This window comes from Kogia breviceps, chromosome 8 (assembly GCF_026419965.1).
Source record: "Kogia breviceps isolate mKogBre1 chromosome 8, mKogBre1 haplotype 1, whole genome shotgun sequence".
Classification (NCBI taxonomy): domain Eukaryota; kingdom Metazoa; phylum Chordata; class Mammalia; order Artiodactyla; family Physeteridae; genus Kogia; species Kogia breviceps.
The window spans coordinates 118,038,525-118,056,698 of record NC_081317.1 but is presented as its reverse complement, the minus strand read 5'-3'; positions in this window follow the sequence as shown (position 1 = coordinate 118,056,698).

The following is an 18,174-nucleotide window of genomic DNA, read 5'->3' as shown; positions in this document are numbered from 1 at the left end:
TGACATTAATTTACACTGGACCCAAACTGGCATATTCTAGGGAGGTGGGGAATGTAAGTCACTTCAGTATTTACTGGACAGTTGTTTGCCTGTCTGTAGACATAATTTATTTTGCATATTCATCAGTTATCTACCACGTACAGAGTTTTAAAACAGCACAAGGGTAAAGAAAGACCAGAATACCTGGACAGTGGGCTCTGAATAATGGGTGATTTTGCACGGGGCACATCCAGTAATCTTGGGTGTTTATTTCAAATTTCCTTACACACGATTCCTTTTTCTTCCTGAACTCGTGTTGCAATTCCTTTATTTACAGACTTATAACCTATTACATTATTTTACGGTTGATGGTCTTTTATTGGTCAGTCCTAAAGTAATTTTTTGAATATAAATGAGTACATGAATTGAAATTTTTTTTTTTTTTGCGGTATGTGGGCCTCTCACTGCTGTGGCCTCTCCCGTTGCAGAGCGCAGGCTCCGGACGCGCAGGCCCAGCGGCCACGGCTCACAGGCCCAGCCGCTCCGCGGCACGTGGGATCTTCCCGGACCGGGGCACGAACCCATGTCCCCTGCATCGGCAAGCGGACTCCCAACTACTGCCCACCAGGGAAGCCCCTGAAATATTATTTTTTGATTTAATTTCCTGTCACCATGTGGCTGTAAGTGTTAATAAAACTTTCTTCTAGTTTGGGATATTGTTCCAATTATTAGTACTAACAAGTGATCAAAGAAACCTAAAAATCTTACTGATTTTGGTATATTAGTATCACAAATAAGGATAAACTATATTTGAAATACATCTAATTATAAGACTGATAGATTTTTTTTTCCCATGTTGTTTTTTGTATTCATGGATGAATGTCACTTTTGGTTGGAATGGCCCAGAATTCAGCATTAGTTCTATTCTTATTTTCCTTTTTATAGAAATAGAGACGGACACATTTTGAAGATAAAAGATGGAAGAAACACTTATTCCACTGTTACTAAGTGAGTTTGAACTCCTTGAACTCCTTCACAAACTTATCTATCCCCCAGAATTAATTTAGAAAATCCATCAGATGACATTTTCACTAGATTTCCCTTTATTTTTGTTGAAAGTAAAGAATGTAAACCACCTGACTTGCAAAAGTTGGTTCATTTGGAGTCATTCACACTGTCTGTATTAATATCAGTATTTGTAATTGCCTTTTTGTGTGGTGACCAATACATCACAGAAAGATTCCACGTGTGCCTTCCATGTTTAAAGTGAAATAAAGTCAATTACAAAAAGTGATACAGGAAAAGAGAATTTGCTCAACATTTCCCCCACAGATGATTTCTCATGCAGATTTTAGAAGAGAGAATACATATGAAAGGTATCTAGAAACTGGTTTTGTTAAGACTGTATTTCAGAAATCGTGGTCCATGAACAAGCAGCATTACTTAGGATATTTCTAGAAGTGCAAATTCTTGGACTCCACCCCAGACCCACTGTGTCAGAAAGTCTGGGTGCAGGGCCCCCCATATCTGGGTCACTATGCCCTCGCCAACCAACACCTTCAGGGTCTGCTTTCCCAGGGGGAACATCACTGATTCCTTGGGGCTGTGAACTACTTGATGTTTCCAGAACATGTTGTGTATTTGTATACCTTATGCTTTGTTCTAGCAAATCCCTCCAATTTAAATGCAATCTCCTATGTAGAGCATTTTATACTTATTTACCAATAATTATAATTTATTACATCTGTGTGTTTAATACTGATCTGCATTACTTTGTATTGTTGGGACTTTCTCCCAGAATCAGGCACAGTCCTATGCCAGATGTGTGCTCGTAGGATGAACAAACTTAGAAGTAGGAAGGTAGTAGCCTGACAAAAATATGGGAGGAAGTGAGTGCTAGGAGCAGAGTATTTGGAGACACACCCACATGGACTTGATCTCCAGCTCCATACCCTGTGGGTGCTGCACATTCTTCTTTAGGGCTCTGGGTCAAGGTAAGATTTGGATAATTCCATGGATCCGCAAGAGTATAGTAAGAATTAAATGAGGTAAAGGGCCTGGGACTCAGTAAATCTTCAAAAGTATCAGTTTATTATAATTATCGTCATTGTTATTATTAGTACCAAAGTTTGTGTTCTGTAACACCCTCTATATGACTTTTAGAACATATGCATACTTCCCATGGTCTAGACACATGAAATATCCCACCGGAAATATTGAAGTAGGTGCTTTGTTGAAGTTTCTCTTATGGTGAGATCACTCATTGGTGGGAGGAGGAACTACTCATTATGACATTAGTAAGTTACTTCATTGTGCTGAAAGAGAAAAAATAAGAAAGAAAGGAAGTGAAGAAGAAAAATAATATAGGCAGGAAATTGAGGGAAATCTTAAAACCAAATATGTGAGAGAATGGAAAGCACAAGCTGTGGAGAAAAATAGTATAATAATCACACTAATATCAATATTTGTAGACTTTTTGTAACTTTAAAATGCTTTCTCATCCATTGTCTCCTTGATGTTCTTACTAATAAATAAATAGGAAAGAAAATGAAGTTAAAATGACTTGTTCACAAAGCAGGGCTAGGGCTTGGAAAAACAGATTTTGAATTTTAAAAAGGCAATGAGGTGTCAAGAAAAGAATGTTTCCTTGTTTCCTCCCTTTGGCAGAGATAAATCCTGGACATATTCAGATCCATCCCACAGCAAATAGTTGTGAACTGTCCTGGTTGACTCTCTTCCCTTTATTCTCAGCAGGGGGCTGTCATATCATTGTGTGTGTGTATGTGTGTGTGTGGTGTTTGTGAGATGTGTGTGTGTGGTGTTTGTGTGATGTGTGTGTTTGTGGTGTGGTGTGTGTGGTGTGCATGTGGTGTGCTGTGTGTGTGGTGTTTGTGTGATGTGTGTGTTTGTGGTGTGGTGTGTGTGGTGTGCATGTGGTGTGTGTGTGGTGTGTGTGTGTGTGGTGTTTGTGAGATGTGTGTGTGTGGTGTTTGTGTGATGTGTATGTTTGTGGTGTGGTGTGTGTGGTGTACGTGTGGTGTGTGTGTGATGTGTGTGGTGTTTGTGTGATGTGTGTGTGCAGTGTGGTGTGTGTGTGGTGTTTGTGAGATGTGCGTGTGGTGTGTGTGTGTGGTTGTGTGTGTGGTGTTTGTGAGATGTGTGTGTGGTGTGTGTGTGGTGTTTGTGTGTGTGTTTGTGTGATGTGTGTGTGTGGTATGTGGTGTGTGTGTGGTGTGGTGTTTGTGTGTGTGGTGTGTGTGTGTGTGTGGTGTGTGTGTGATGTGTGTGTGGTGTGTGTGATGTGTGTGTGGTGTGTGTGTGATGTGTGTGATGTGTGTGTGATGTGTGTGTGGTGTGTGTGTGATGTGTGTGTGGTGTGTGTGATGTGTGTGTGATGTGTGTGTGATTTGTGTGTGATGTGTGGTATGTGTGTGTGTGTGTGTGTGTGTGTGTGTGTGTGTGTGTGTGTGTGTAAGAGGGTTCCCTTTTCTCCACACCCTCTCCAGCATTTGTTGTTTGTAGACTTTTTAATGATGGTCACGCTGACTGGTGTGAGTTGATACCTCATTGTAGTTTTGATTTGCGTTTCTCTGATAATTACTGATGTTGAGCATTTTTTTCATGTGTTTATTGGCCATTTGTATGTCTTCTTTGGAGAAGTGTCTATTGAATGCCAACTATATTTAAAACACTGGTGTGAGGCAGGAACACAGCAAGATGCAAGCGAGGTGATGTCTTCCCTACACAGCTGATGGGGAGGGGGTGGGGCTGGGGCTGGGAACCCCTGAGCAGGTCACGGCTGCGTGGTCGTCTGTGGAGCAGGGTGCGGGCACCGTCTGATCTGACTTGAACATCTTGTGTTTATCTAGCAGAGATCTCATTGTAGTTGATTTGAAAGCAGGGAACTATACCTTTATCACTGTAGTATCACTGTATTACAGAAGCCTGATATATGTTTATGGAAGTAATAAGTTAATAATAAATATTATTTTACATATGATCTCTCGAAAAGATTATACGTTTACCCTCAGTAGTCTATTCTTGTGATTAATGTTTATTAGTAAAATATTATGTTTATATTATGTTTAAATTTAATTGCAGTTTGAAAGAACTTCCTCTTATGTTTTCAGAAAACTGACAAATCCCTTTATGTATTCGAAGGCTACTGTGAGATTGTCAGGTCATTGCTGACTTGAATTTGCTAGTTGGATCCGGGAGGCTCTGAGATGGGGTGACACCGCTCCTCCCAAGCCCACGGTTCTGTGCCTTCCCGTTCTTACATCCGCACCAGTCTGGGTCTCAGCCACCAGGAGAGTAAAAAGGGACCAGGTTCCTGGCCCCTCAGTGAGCCTTCCTTCCTTGAAGGATCTCCCTCCTGCCTTCACCACACTCTTCTTCCTCTAACCTGCCACGTCGTTCTCCATAGCACTTACCGGTACCTGCCATTGTGTGTCTACTTGTGCATTTTTTCAATCTGTGCCTTGGGAATGTAAGCTCCTGAGTGCAGGGACATTTTCCTCTTCAGTGGTGCATTGCCATGGACCAGAGAGCATGGCGGACCTCAGGTAGCGTTTGTTGAATGTATGCAAATATGAGTAACATGGAGGGAAGACTGGAGAAGAGGGGTTTGGTGGATTCTATGGGGTTGAGAAGCTAAGGGGAAAAAAAAAATCAAGAAAGGTAGAGAAGACTCAGCATGTCTGTTCTTGGGTCAGGAAGAGAGCGTCCGGAAGCACTGATGTTTGATAAACTTTGATGCATGTAGTGTCTTGGGTAATCCTTAGATGTGGGGTAACACGTGATCCCCTACCAGGAGGCCGTGCTCACTCTTTACACTGCTTCCTGGGCCCACAGAGGTTGGCTAAAGTCAGATGCGTAGATCTGGGCTTCTCTGGACTGAATCGTCTCCATTCCATCATTTCTCATCATTATTCATATTTTCAAATATGCTTTTCAAATTCTTATCATTCTTTTAAAAAAATTCAAAATTTCCACATTGATTTTAAGGCAGGATTTGACAAAGAGAGATTTCTGTCACGTGGATGCACGCCTGTCTTGAGCCAATATGAAATTAGTACTGATAGGTTATGCTGGGCTCTTTATGTCGCTCGTCCAATGAATCACGTTGGTTTACTAAGCATAATGTCTTTACTGTAGTAAAACAGTGGTGAAAGACCAAGTATGTAACCTGTTTGCTCTGATAACCTTGAATGTTTTTCATTACGTAAGAAGGCTTTGCATCGCTTAATATGTTTGTACTTTAAAAAATTAACCTGTTTCTTGAGAGGAAAGGCTTATAATAATTTAAGCTGTAACGAGGTTTCTAGATTAACATATAATATTTGCTCTTATTTTTTAACAAGTCTGAGAACATGAAAAGGATTGTAGGGACAGCAAACTCAAAAGGATTTTCCAGCTTCCCTTCTGTCTTTAAATAGTTCCAGTTTTCCGCAGTCTGATGTATTTGATTGTGGGGACCACGTGTCCTACTCCCCCTGTGTTTATCAGTTTACTGAAACCAATATAGAAAATTATAATATTCCTCCTCTTAGCTTCCTGCCAGCTACCCATGAAGATGACCAGTCAAGTGATTCCTGTATGAAGGGTTTATCTCTGCTGCAGTGACTTGTAATCGAAAGCTATGGTTTCTGTAAATTCAGGTAATTAAGTTGTGCTTGCTAAAAATTTCAGAATAAGAGGTTGACTTATTAGAAAGCTTAACGTAATAATCGAGTTATTTGTAATCATTATCCAAATGAAGTATATTATATTAGGAAAAGGATTTCCTTGCATCAGTGCTTCTTAGGAGCAATAAAAATATAACTTTATCACGCAGATGGGTGCAGTTCTTCTCTTTGTCCTTCACTAGCTTTGCAAATGAAGAGGAAGCTTGGTAAAAACCACAGTCAGAGATTCTCCTGAGATGTAGACGTAGTAAAGGGGAGAGATGGCATCCAGGAATCAAAGAAAAGAAAGGCTAAGCCTTACTCAAGAGTCATCAAATTCTGTGTTTTAGGATCTTCACGTAGAGATGAGATGAAACTAACGGAAGAAATAGAAATAAGTGTTGCATTGGACACTCTTTCCCCTGATCCTGGATGTGTCGTAACAGACTTGTGAATTGTAATGGTTTTTTTGCTGTGGGAGATGTGAGTCATTTAGAACACTGTTCGTCTTCATACTCTTGATGGGCCAGCCCATCCTTGGCTCTTATACCCCTACAATAGCTCTGTGTTATTTTCCATCATTGGTAGCACATTTAATGACAGTGTAATGCCTGCCTTACTAAACTACTCTTTAATTAAAAGCCATTTCCATTGCTTAAAATAAAATTTTATAGGTAGCTTTTATTCTGTGTAGATAGTCATGGATTCAATACCTAATTTTCCCTTCTTTTATCTATCTATCATCTGTCTGTCTATCTATCCCTGTCAATCACTATATCTACTTACCTACCTATATAGCTATTCCCTATCTATTATCTATCTATCTATCTATCTATTCCCTATCTATCTATCTGGCTATCATCTATCTAAGGAATCTTTCTGTCTATCTTGACTTTGGAAGTACCAGGGGTCAGGGATGCCAGGAGTCCTGAGAAATAGAGTTCTCCACGCACTGAAACACAGAAATTCAGTGAACAAAAACGTAGGGTAGTAGCTTTGAGATTCCAGGGTTCCACATAGTTTTCAACTTTAAGAAGATTTGGATTTTTCTATTCACACTGGCACTTTACTAGGTACTTACTTTTTAGCTGTACTGGCCATGCCTGGACTTCATGTAGTCTTATAATAAGGAAGAAAACTTTTATGTGGAAACCTCAACGCATTTACTACCTATCAGAATTAATTGGATGTGGTCAGTGCATATCAGTACCTCAGAGCTCTGCACAGGGTCCAGTGGAAAAAGAAAATGTCTTTGCAAGTTCAGTACCACTTGGCAAGAAATCCATGTCAGTGAAAACAGGGCAGGTACAGAATGATAGAAGAAATACGCCGCTTTTCCTGATCAAGAACACCCACGGGAAGCCCAGAAACATAACGGGAAAAGCTCCGAATCTACCAAGGGCTTTATTACCTCGGTTGTTCTCTGCACATTCTCCCGCCACGCGCTCCCTTCCTCACGCGTTCACGTCCTCAGTGTGTGCCAGGAGTTTAATGTGAGTAAGCTCGAGATGTACGGAAAAATCGTGCTTAATTCAATGGTTCTACCTTTTAACAGAGCACTTAAATGCATGCCAAAGTAGCAAGCCCTCATGTTATTTCTTTATAGGGCTCTCCCTGCTGCAGTCACTCTGTTGAATAAAACACCTCTTTCCCTGTGCCCAGGTGGGTTTTTATCTGTCGACCGAGGAATGTTTTCTGCAGACACTGAGCTGTGACAAGAGGGTGCACACAGTACGTGTGAGAAGCACACACGCCAGTGCTCGTGCAGAACGTCGGCCAATTTCAGTTCCGGCTCCTTGCGGCCGGGAGCAGATTAGCGGGAGGGTGGCATTTAATGAGCCAGGCCTGCGCCGTGAACGCAGTGCTTGGTGTGTGGGCAGGAGAGGGGGAGAGCGCAGAGTGTCAGACCGGCCAGGTCCCCGAGGCCAGGGAATTTGTTTGTATCACTTCAGACCTCCTCTGAAAATCCTCATATGCCCTTCCCCTCTGCGACCACGGCCTTGGGTGGGGGGACCAGCAGAGGACCCCAGCTCAGCGTAGGTGGAATGGGGCCGCTGGTCTGTCCTGGGTAAAAGCCTGGATGAGAAGATGAAACAGCTGAAGGGGAGGTGGAACGGTGCCTGAGACGTCGTGTCCATAGGACACGCTTGTTAACGGTCATACTCACGGCTGGTAAGAGTGTAACGGAGCTTCTCTTGTCATACGTCTTTTGGGAAAGACCCAGACCTAGAATTTCTCGGAGAGCCTCCGAGTTTACAGTGCTCAAGAGCAAAATGTAATCATTCATCGTTTTAAAAGAGCCAAAAGCTCAGGAGCTGTTAAAACATTTTCCAAGTAAATATTTTTGTCATTAAAACACAATTCTATTGTTTAAATAAGTGTAACATCGTCTCTTCATTCACAGTATAATTAATTCCTGACGATATTGCACTGTGGCAGCACAATCTGTTGATGTGCAAATTTGTTTAATTCCAAGAGTAGAGGGTGGTCTTTGGAGGACAATGCTTACTATTTAGGTATTTCTTGAGTTCAAATGTAAAATCATTTTTAATCTTTTGGATAAATTATTTTGAGACTTTCTAGTAGATTTTAAGGATTTGTGAACGGTTTCTCCTCTTGACCACAACGAAGCATACCATTAAGTGCAGGTAGTGAACGTAACAACAGGTAAGAAACAGTTTGAGCTGGAAAGTTAGTCTTAGTTTGAATCAAGTCAGATTTTACAATAATACGTAGAAATAATTGTAGAGGTACTCACAAAATTGTGGGTTACAGTCAAGATCAGTTCCTAACATTTTTCTGATAAATGTAACACCATAACTATTCTGGGATTTATACATGATGTCTAAACTTACATCTCCTTTTGGTTGTACTCATTTCTACTGTTTGTATTACAACCCTGTACTCCATGGTATTTCTTTTTTTTTTTTTTTTTTTTTTTTTTTTTTTTTTTTTGCGGTACGCGGGCCTCTCCCGTTGCAGAGCACAGGCTCCGGACGCGCAGGCTCAGAGGCCATGGCTCACGGGCCCAGCCGTTCTGCGGCACGTGGGATCCTCCCGGACCGGGGCACGAACCCGCGTCCCCTGCATCCGCAGGCAGGCTCTCAGCCACTGCGCCACCAGGGAAGCCCCTCCATGGTATTTCTTAAAGAAATAAAAATAAATCCATTCATAGGGAAACAGTTATATTAGCGGATCCTGCTCTCCAAAATTCCAAGTAACTGTTTGGACAAGTGGGGAGACAGTATCAATTTGCTCAACATACCCATATGGAGAGGAAAAGTTGTCCTCGACTCCTTAGGTCCCCTGGCTGGGTCTGAAAATTACAATGACAAAGACAGATGGGCAGGAGGAAAGCGTACATGTTTATTTAGGTTTCCCGTGACATGGGAGCCTCCACAAGGACACGGGCACCCGAAGAAACAGACCTGAGCACTTTGATGCTGAGGGTGGTGCAGGGCGGGCGGTTGTGGAGGACGGAGGGGGTCAGGGAGGATGAGTGATGTAGTAACTGGGGGGTTAGCTGGGCCTTCTTTTTGGCACTCTTCTTGGGTCCCTCTGTGTCTGCAGATGCAGATGTTCTTTTCCTCTGGCTTTAGGGGGAGCACCTCTCACCGGCGGGTTTTGTGACCTGCCTCGGGGAGAATTGTGGGGGAAGCTCCGAGGGACCTTCATGCTTCCGCCGTGTTCTCCAATGCCATCAGCTTACAGTATTGAGTATGCCCAGGCGCCATATTTGGGGGTATTATGTTCTGAACCCCATCGCCAGTGACCGTGTAAAGTTTTTCTCTCTGTTATCATCGCTAGCTCGACCTGCATCTAAATCTTTATCTCCCGATGTGCTCAGTGGTAGTTTCAACCTGTTACCAAACCGCACGTTGTAATGTGATCCTTTAAGCCTCCCTGACGACATCTTCAATTTTTAGCTCAGGTCAAGGTTTGCTACCCCAGAGGCTGCAGCCGGATTCTGCAGAATAAAATTTTCGTGCACTTAGTAATGGAAAGAATATAAACAACCCTCACGATGGAGATTTAGAGACAGCTCTTCCAACAAGGTTCGATCTAGGGACTAAAATAATACCACCAAGTACCCAGCTGTTTCTCTCCCTTGGGTCTGGTCACTGCAGCGCCAGCGTCACGTTGGCTCTCCTGGCGGCCCCGTGCGGCTCTTCAAACGTTCTTTTCGTATAACGTTCACATGCAAGAAGAAGTCCGTCTTCTCACAGTTATTGTGGGACGCGATGCAGCTTTTCTTTCTCCTCAGGTCTCATTTGCCATTGTGTTATTTCTTACTGGAGGTGGAAACAGACTCTATCGTGTATGTGTGAAGGAAGTCAATTTCACGTGATTCTCACATGTACTGAGCAGGTAGGTGGGTTAATTTCTTACAGGAAGACAGGCCGGGTGGCCGAAGCCCAGTGGGGTCCCAGGCACCCGTCTCTGACGTCCTTTCTCCTGCCCTACCTGGTCCTTGCACTGTGATCTCAGCGCTGGTAGCAAGGATGCTCCTCCCTGCTGCCTCTCTGGTTCCATCCTCACTGCGTCACCTGCGGGTCACTTCAGTGAGGTCCACGTCGAGGTCTTTTTAAACACTGCAGCCTCCCCCAGACTTCTTGTTTCTTTTCTTTCTGGCCGAGTGCCTGGTTTGCCTTTTTAAGAGAACTTGTGTATGTATACAGGTACACTTCTGTATACACATAAAGGTACACATAGGCCCGTATGCATACTACATACCTGTATTCATCTCAGTGCCTGTCTCACTCTACCGCCCCGCCCACTTACCACACACACACACACACACGAAAACAAACACCACACAGACAAATATTGGGGGCCTTTTTGTCCATTGCAGAGTCTCCAGTGTTTTGTACAATACCATAGAATAGGCTGCACTCCATAAATAGTTTTTGAACAAGTAATTCCAATTTGCTGTTTCTGGTGTTAACAGAGATAATGTTTGACTTACGGATAAGGCTATGATGAAGCCACTTCACACATTCTTTGGGGAACGTCAGATCTAGCTGAACTGCCGTCCTCTAATAAATAAGTCGGTATAAAAATCACCATGTTCACTTGTAACTTCGTTGGCATCCAGCTGAGTTCTTTCTCCCTTCAAATCGTCGCGGTGAAGCTGGGGTAGATTTTAGCTCTTAACTGGGAAACTACTGCCCATTCGTGTCCCGGCTTCATTCTCTAGCTCCCTGTGTTCCCACCTTGGAAATGGCATCACGGAGGGGCAAGTGTTCGCAGGGCTGGGGTGGGACGCAGTCCGGGCAGCTGGGTGGATCTGGGGCCGAGATTCCCTGCCGGTGCGGCACAGACCGAGGAACCGCACTCTCGACCGCAGGAACGTAACACGGGAGCATGCGGGCAGCGCGTCCGCGCGCGGGTTAACGCGCCGTCTCTGCGGTTTAGGTGGGGATCGTAACACATTGAGTCGGAGGAGGCTTATTACGAGCTGAGCACTGTCGTCAAATGTGTCTCTGGAGCATTTTTCCTGGCAGCGTCTCATGGTTTTGAAAACGTAGCGGATTCAACGGGGCCTTCTCTTCTGCCATCCGTTATATTAAGTATCACTCACATCTTGAGCAATTAAGTTTCTCTTCACGGATGAAGACTTAGGAAGTGCATAGGCAAACGCCAGTGAGGGGCACATGCTATGGAGAATCCAGAAGATTTATCTCTGGAAATACATGTTACCTAGTGTTCCCTGTCGTTTTTCTCTACCGAATGACAAGATAAGTGTTCATAGCAAAGCAAACAGCGAATAAAGATGATGACACATAAGACTAATATAAACGCAATTGTCTTATAATGTCTTGTTCATGTATTTTCCATTTTGTTTGTGCAAGATAATATTAAGAAGTTGGAGGCTGCAGTTTAAGAAAATAGAGATTGCAAAAGAAATTGGTGGACTTTCTTATCTTAAAAGAGTAAAGGAATATTTTATTGGAGGGTAGGGATAAGACTATGCCCAGACATTTCTGAAACAAATTAAACAGAAGGTGCTATAAGATTAAACTTAATCCTATAAGATTATCTGGTTAATATACATGGGAGGGATGCTGTTTTAAGGTAAAGGAAATAATTTTATAGTTAGGTGGTAATTCATGTGATTCGCATCAACTCAAAAATCTGGCGGATTATGTTTAATAAATATCTGACAAACATGTTTGAAACTAATTCATTAGAAATTTAAGACATGTATCTAGATTAATATGTAAAGAATTGAATAATAACAAATATACATTACATAGCCTGTGTCAAGAAATGCCACCCTACAATTTATACTGTATTGTAGCCGATGCTTTTCCACATAGGAAATAATAATAATATAGGGGAGGTCCCATTTATTCCTAAGATTCTAGTATGTAAGTAACATCAGTATATTTTAATTTCAGAGAAACGAGGTATAACTAGAGGCAAAATGACGTCTGTTCAGAAAGACTCAAAAGAAAAATACGAATGACTTAATCTGGGCTTTGTGGATTTTTTAAGCAGCCAGAAATATTTTAGCTTATGGAAGGAAAGTTTTGAGACTAGAGAAAAAAAATGGATAAAATAAAGCTGCAGGAAGGAAGAAGTGTATAGGGAGAGGGCAAACCCGGGGCCGGCGGGGTTGGCGGGGGGGCGTTGCATCTCCCAGACTGAAGGCTGCGAGGGCTGCAGGAGGCGGCTGAACCAGTCATGCACAGTAAGGGACAGGAGCAGCTCCAGGGTGTAGGGACCCGAGCCTCCCCCCGCCCCGCCTGTGCTAGAACCCTGTGCGCTGGTGGTCTTTGCCACCTGCTCCCTGCAGCAGCTCCCTCCCACTCAGGCAGCCCATTCCCAGTACGAAAGCAACTTAGAAAACATGAAGGAGAACTTATCATTGGAGACGTTCCATTTTACTACTTAGAACTGAATAATTTTCTTAGCGTTTCAGATAAATATGTAAAATTTACAAAAGCACTATTCAACAAAGCAATTGGCACAGAATCTCTCCTTGACCAAACTTGAGTTGGGCTCCTCTGAGCCGTTTTCAGTCAGACCTCATGCTTGGCACGTCCTTAGCGCCCCCATTAAAATTTTTATTTTATTTTCTATTGAAGTATAGTTGATTTACTATGTTGTGTTAGTTTCAGGTGTACAGCAAAGTGATTCAGTTATACATATACATGCCTCTATTCTTTTTCAAATTCTTTTCCCGTTTAGGTTGTTACAGAATATTGAGTAGAGTTCCCTGTGCTCCACAGTAGGTCCTTGTGGGTTATCAGTTCTATATATAGCAGTGTGTACATGTCAATCATAATCTCCTGTCAACTTCAGATTGGCATTTTCCATTGGCACTTGTCATCTCCCTCTGCAAGGATCACATCATGAGCCGCTGCGGCTGCTGACCTTCAGCACCCCCTGAAAGGAGTTCAGGGTGGAGAGCAGGAATGAGGTGCTCTGGGCTCTGGGGAAAACTGGCAGAGCAGGTCTTCAGAGAGTTAGATATTTTTAGGAGAAGATTTTATGAGCCCAATTCTTGCATCTCCTCGTATCTAGAAAAGCACTAAAAATCCTTCATAGTGACGCCTGCTCCACATGACTAGCAGTGACCCGCACGAGACTAGCAGAAACCTCTGCAAAAAAGATGTGCTTGATTGCATGCCCTCCCCTTTCGCCAAAATCACATGTGCACTGACCTCCCCCCCGCCTCTTTGGAGCAGTTTCTCAGAGCTCTCTGGGATGCTGTCTCCAGGGCTATGGTCCTCATTTTTTTTTTTTTTTTTTCTTTTTTGCGGTATGCGGGCCTCTCATCGTTGTGGCCTCTCCCGTTGCGGAGCACAGGCTCCGGACGCGCAGGCGCAGCGGCCACGGCTCACGGGCCCAGCCGCTCCACGGCATGTGGGATCTTCCCGGACCGGGGCACGAACCCGTGTCCCCTGCATCGGCAGGCGGACTTTCAACCACTGCGCCACCAGGGAAGCTCCTGCAGTCCTCATTTTGCCCCAAACAAACCTTAACTTGCAATTCTCATGTTGTGCATTTTTTTTTTTTTTTTTTTTTTTTTTTTTTTTGCGGTATGCGGGCCTCTCACTGCTGTGGCCTCTCCCATCGCGGAGCACAGGCTCCGGACGCGCAGGCTCAGCGGCCATGGCTCACGGGCCCAGCTGCTCCGCGGCACGTGGGATCTTCCCGGACCAGGGCACGAACCCGTGTCCCCTGCATCGGCAGGCGGACTCTCAACCACTGCGCCACCAGGGAAGCCCCTGCAGTCCTCATTTTGCCCCAAACAAACCTTAACTTGCAATTCTCATGTTGTGCATTTTTTTGTTTTAAGTCAACACGATGTTGTGTTCGTTTCAGGTGTGCAGCAAAGTGATTCAGTTATATAGATGCCTATAGGTCTGCAGGCGTCTATTCGTTTGCAAATTCTTTTCCCATTTAGGTTGTACAGAATACTGAACGGAGCTCCCTGAGCTGTGCAGTAGGTCCTGGTCGGTTATCTACTCTCTATGTAGCAGCGCGTACATGTCAATCCGCAGCTCCCAGTCTGCCCCTCCCCCCACCCCACCCTCCCACCCCTAATTTCGACCCTGCTAGTCAGTCCAGCCAGAATCCCCACCCCCAATATCCGATCACTGTCCGTCTGCGCAGTTCCCAGCCCCCTCTCCCCAGGTGACACGTGGTCGCCCAGCCTGCCTGCAGCAGGAACCCTGTAGGTGGTTTCAGCCAGAAGAGCGCCCCCCCCCACCACCACACACTTCCCCCTGATTGTTTCCTTTCAGTAAATTTCCACCCACCCGATGTCCCCACCCTGTGCTCCTTGGCCACAAACTCCCACTTTTCCTGGTCATGTTTCAGTGGAGTTCAATCTCTCTCACTGCAAAACCCCACTGCAGTAGCACGTGTACCTATCCCCTAGTCCTGAATCAGGTCTGCCTTGCTGTTTTAACACGTATCACGAATAATATTTCCTTTGACACGAGCTTAGTTTGAAATGAGAGAAAAGGAAATTATGAAAAAAGGAAAATTCACTGAAAGAATGCATATCACGCTGATAACCACGTTTACCTGTGGGAAAGGGACGGGGGTTTGAGTGGTGGGGTACAGATCGTTTCCATGATTCTATAACTTGAGATGGCCCTCCGTGAAAGTGTATTTGCATATTCATGTGCTAATGTGTTGTTTCTGTCAGTGGAAAAGAAAAAACAGGAAGAAAGCCAAGTCTTTGGTTTGGTTGTTCTCCTTACTGTGTTTTTTACAGGTCTGAGCTGTTGAAAGCATCACGTAAATAGCTGTGATTTTTAAATGTAATGTTAACATAGCAACAACAGCAGAGGTGAATTAAGATGTTCTGCCGTATAAGTGCCATAACTAATATCAAGGAGGATAAATTTAATGCAGCCTCTTTCCACTTAGGTCACCCAGCAGACAATGAAACAGGTGTTTAGGAAGCTTTGCTGGGTAAAATTAACGGAAGATTTTTCTTTCAGAGCTTTCTGCCAGAGATTTGTGTGGGATCTCTGCTTAGCAGAACCCCTAGTGAATGTCTGCATATGTAAAAGTAACCCCAGAGCTGAGTCTGCCCGAAGGAAAATAGTTCTTCATAAAAGAGTGTGAGAAATGTTCCACTTCAAAGAAACTGGGGGTGGGGAACGGAGGGGGCTGGAGAAGGCAGGGAGAGACCTCTAAAAACCGATTATTATTCTTAAATCACGTGCTGCCCTGTGCTAGACTACTTTGTCTTGCCTCACAGTTTCAGGAAAGGTCTGCACTGCACAGCTACCTTTGGTTAGCTATTACTATGAAAATCAAAGTAGAAAAGCTTTGTTTCCAGTTTTAGTCCTTGCAGAGGGGGAAAGTGAAGCTCAGATGCTCAGAGCAAATGATCTTTAGGAGACCTCAGAGCAGTACTGGAGCAGGGGGAAACACTGGAGTTTCCTTTTTTAGAAATTCAAATATTGAAATTAAAGGTGCCCGTTGTTCAGGTGATGCATAAAAACACAGATAATCTTTGAATTGTTAAAAGAAAATTTCACAGACACTTAATTTTTGATGTAGTGGCTTGTATTTAAGGATTCATGAGCCAGGAAGCATCCAGTCCAGAAAAGAGAAAGGGAGCTCCAAAGAGTTGTAAAGTGAGAGAGTTTTATAGACCAAAGTGAGCAGTGAGGGAAGAAATGTTCACATATTGAGGGTAGGGAAGTCATTCTGGCTTATACGCAGTTTAACTTCAACTAGAACAACTGTCTTGTGGCCTGTCAAACAGGCATCAGGCATCTGCTTCCAGCATTGAAGAAAAGAGTGCTTTTAAAAAGTGAAATGGAGTCGCCGTGGTTTAGGCCTCCAAAACGGAGTTGGCTGGCCTTTGTGGATGTGGTTTCAGGCACGTTCCTGCATCCCCGAGAACTTGAATTTTCTCTAAATTGTATCAAACTCAAGGACACCACCAGCCTTTCTCAAAACAGTATGTGCAGCAGCTGCCAGCTGCACCCTTATGGTCCCGAGGTCTCCCCTTTGTAACTGCAACCGATTCACACCCCAACCAATCCCTGCTTGACAAGCACCCTTAATTCTTGCAGCTCCGATCCCAATTCATGACAAACAGCTTATATAACTTCCTAGTTTTTGCCTTGATAAGCTCACCCCTTGTAGCCTGGAGGAAAACAATTCAAGTGCCTCTTTAATCTGCATTTCCTGAGCTGGAGTCCTCAGTTTGGCTCAAAACGCTTTGCTATTCCCGTTAGAGATTGTTTACTGATCATTTCCATCTGCAGCAGGAACAGGAAGTTACACTGTGTGCTTGCTGACTGGAAAAGCAGAGTCACTTTCCTCATATGGAGCAAGGGGACGTCCCAGGGTAGGTCAGCTGACTTGTGCTGAACAGCAAACGTGACTCGTTGGCCTGGGACTCCCTTTTCTGGGAGAGCCCAGCATAGAAACAGGTAAATTTCCATTTGCAGACATGCAGCTTAGCATCAGCGACTCCATCTTGCCGTCTGGACGCTTTGACAGGGTCTAATTTTTTCTTAACAAGAGGAAGGAAGAGACAGGGTGACTAACTACCAACTTTTGCTGGTTCAGTCTGTGGAGAACCAACTAGGGAGTCCTACCCACACCTGTGACGGGTGTCAAATAAAAAACACGTCCAGACTTAGTAAGGAGAGAAGACTTTACTCTGAGGGGCCACACCCAGCATCACGTGCTCAGGTCTGTTTCTTTGCATCCTCATGTCCTTATGGAGGCGCCCGTGTCACGTGAAACTTACATGAATAAATACGTAGGCTTTTCTCCTGTGCATCTGCCTTCGTCAGTGTAATTTTCAGACACAGCCAGGAGCCCTAAGGTGTTGAGGAAAACTTTTCTTTCCGGCAATTTGAAAGGATTGCTGTGTGTGCTGGTGGGTGGAGGTGCCCTTTTACGACAGGGGGAGGAGGATATTGTATTTGGGAGAACACTCTAGGGACAGAAAGTAATTTTCCCCCTACCCTTTTAGGTTCTTGGTTGAGATAACAGTAGAAAACCAAACATAAGCTTGATAAGTATACCTCCCGTATACACGGGGAGATCCAGTAAAACTGAGTTAACTCTGAAATGGCCCCAGTCATCACCTTAAATATCATATGCAGCTAAAGGCAAAAAAATACTCGCGGGAGTCGCAGGGGCCGCTGCTGGGAGGTTATCAGGAAACAAGCGTGAGGCTGTGATGCAGATTTAAGCGGATGCCTTCCCCACGGATGAGAGTTCCTGCGGATTACCCTCCTCTTGCTGGCACTGGAGACACTCTTTCAGATGGAGATTTCCCTCGTAAACGCCCCTTACAAAAGGCTGACTTCTACTCGGTTTTCTGAGCTTTTCCCGCATCTGCTGTGTCTTAAAAACAATCAGCCTAAAGTCGTCCTGATGCTCCCCTTCAACACGGTGACCGTAAGACCTGCAAGGTCAAGACTTAGGGTCAAAGTGGTCTCCTTGTAAGAGAAGCGCAGAAAGGCTAGAAAGACCGAGAGTGGAGACATGGGCTGGGAGGTGGGGTTGGGGCCCTGGCCACCTTGGGGCCAGTCTGTTCCGGGAGGGGTCCTCCGGGAGTCGAGGGGGGCCGTCTGCTCGCTCGGGCTGCGAGGGGCCCAGGTGTAGGGCCTGGGGGAAGAACAGAGGCTCAAGCAAAGGTTGCTTAGCAAGCGTTTTGTTCCCGTGGATCAGCGGGTACAAGACAGTCCAGCGAATCTGTTTGGACAGCTTGTGTCCGGCACTGTTGCAGGTGAACAAGGGGGTAGTGCCCGAGGGCTCCCTGGTCTCCGGGAGATTCTGCACCCTAGGCTGGGCCCTGGAACCCAGAAGGGGCGAGGACAGGATTCCTTCGACCTTCCCCACTTTCCAGGAACCCAGGGCTCAGGTCAAACTCAGCCTGTCACAGGATAACTCTTCCTGGGTCAGTGGGCCAGGGTAGATTGTTTGTATAGAGTATGTATGCAATATGTATTGTGTAAATAAGCAATTTTCAAGGACAAGTTATGAAACCATAGAAGGTTTTACATGATGCACACAGTACAAATACAAA